Here is a 2501-nt window from a genome sequence, read left to right on the forward strand (position 1 = left end):
TGATGCGAGACACAGACTTGGGACTCAGAATACTGCCTCCCCAGTGACGGCGGATCTCATTCTGTCTTTGTAATTGGTCCTGAAAACTTCCACCAGGGTAGCCAAAGCGCCTTTGTCTTCGACGTTAACCTGTGTGAAGGAGACAGTGATGCAGGTCTTCCTGTGGACTAGACGTCCCAGTCTTGCCTTCCCCTTGATAAAGCAGTAAGGGACTCCCATTTTACCACACAGGGAAGCCAAGAAGACAACCGGCTGGAAGAAAGCATCAGCTGAAGAGTATATTTTGACCGAAAGTACTAAATTTCAAAGCTAGCTTGGTAGCAACTGCTCAGGGTTTAAAAAACTCTTGGATTTGCACTTCAAGGTTGAATTCAGTGAGAGATTCATGCAATCTTCTTCATGTTTTAAATGAACTTCAGTGAAATGAGTTAGCTTCTCTGCTGTGTACATGAAGATATTTTGCTTTGTATTATGGAGAGCTGCATATACTGCTGCCTTCTCTATGAGAGATCAGAGCTTTGAAAACCACACAAAATGACTGAATCTAATACCAGTGTATTGAAATGAAATAGGTACCATTTATTAAATGTATGTGCATATTGCTCAATTTTTATGTTTTCCAATGTTCATGTTTATTGTGAATATTTCATAGAATGCTAATCAGCTCTAACTTTTCTCCAGACTCATGCAAACAAGTACCTACCAAAATATCAAATTATTCAGTAATCCATAATGACTGTCCCAAAAGAAATACTGCACAGTCATATAACAATATGTGTGAAAGTGCTTTGGAAATTGTAAAGCACAATACTTAAACTAGTTGGTATTACAGAGAACTTTAAGTATTGACCTCAAAAACCATACCCACTTCACCTTCTTCTCCAGCCATGGGAATCACTTTATTTTGTGAATTTTTTACTGGCTATTTCCCTTCTTTTATGGATAAGCATACTTTGTTGGTGCTTATGAGACCAAGTCACTGGCCAGGTAAACAAGTACTTGGCTTTTCCTGTCTACCTGCCCCAGTTGGTCAGCTGGTGTGTGTTGCTGAAGTGCAAAGTATACCCAAGGAACTGTCAGATCTAGCTAATAACATTTCCATACAGACTGCTGACGGGATCACATAGCTTTTACTTGCTGCTTATAGTAAGATGGAAAAGAAGAGACATAAACTAAAGAAGTTCTATGAAGCATAAGGGAGATGGAAATTGCTACTTTTAAAAACACTAGACCTCCTACATAGTAAAATGATGCTAAAGTGAAAAATGGCTCCAGGACAAAGATCAAATCTAGACTGCTGCAAAGAAAACGTGGTAAGAAGCAGCTGAGGGTGTGACTGTAAACCTTTGGTTAAGATCTTGGAAATATCTATTGCGTACCTCAGGCAACCATTCAAACAGTGACACTTCTCAGAAGCTTAAAACGTGTTGTCCCTCACCACTTGCAGTAGAAGCCCAAGGCAGAGAAGAGCTAATCCACATTGCTGTGTGGGTGTGGCTTTTTCTAGTGGCGTGGACGCCAGCAGGAATCATAGGAGACTCACAAAGTTTTAAGATAGTTTTATTAACAAAAACATTGTTTTGTTGAACTGCAAGGGACAGAAACAGTACAATTTAAAAGAAAACTTTGAAATCCAAAATTTGTGCAGGTAAGAAGCAGGATAAGAATACTATTCTGCTGAAAACACGAGCTGTATTCCACAGAAAATAAGAAATGACTGAGGGGAAAACCAAGAACTTAGAGGACAGAGGCAAGAGCTGTGAAGAATTATTCTCAGGCCTTGACTCCTGATCAAAGAAATGCTAGCATGTGCCCTGCTAAATTTCATAATTGCTATGGACCAGTGATTCCTGTGTGTCTCCTGCTCTACTCATTTTTGAAAGAATATTTACACTGGTTATTTCAGACTTGTGTCACCAAGACAATTTCCCTCTAGGTGACAAGTCTTCATTTAGGAAGGAGATGTACTCAAGAGAACACATTTGAGGACTTTCATTTAAAGCAGGATTTGATTTAGATACTCAATTTTAGATACCACATCCTTGAACTTGAGTCTGAGCTGCAACAAGTAAGATTTGGGGGAAGTTTTGAAGGGAGTATGTATATTTGGCATGCAGGAGGATGGTTAATAATTTGTAGCCAGAGGATGAACTCTGATGGTCTTATAGTATGTCCAAAACTTCTTTGACATTCCTCTTTTCAAAAGGTAGAGCCTAAATCCCATCACCGAAAATATGCCTCAGACTTAGAAACTTATTTTTAATGAATAGAATATCATAGGAGTGACGATGTGCATCTTTCGACACTAGGTCATTATATTCGGCTTCTCTGGAAAACTGGACCAATAGGAGATATATATGTGCATGTGTTCATGGATATAGCTGCATATGTACATAATTATATATATAAAATCTCTTCTGAAACACTCTCAGGCAGACCCAGAAATAGTTTCACCAGCTACTGAGCATCCCTTAACCCAGTCAAGTTGACACATAAAATTT

General features: G+C 38.9%; 1 pseudogene; it reads right to left on the reverse strand.

The window, feature by feature from the left end:
• Nucleotides 1-323: 323 nt before the first annotated feature.
• Nucleotides 324-391, reverse strand: LOC118148333 (small nucleolar RNA SNORD36; annotated as a pseudogene).
• Nucleotides 392-2501: the final 2110 nt, after the last annotated feature.

Source organism: Callithrix jacchus, chromosome 1, assembly GCF_049354715.1.
Source record: "Callithrix jacchus isolate 240 chromosome 1, calJac240_pri, whole genome shotgun sequence".
Classification (NCBI taxonomy): domain Eukaryota; kingdom Metazoa; phylum Chordata; class Mammalia; order Primates; family Cebidae; genus Callithrix; species Callithrix jacchus.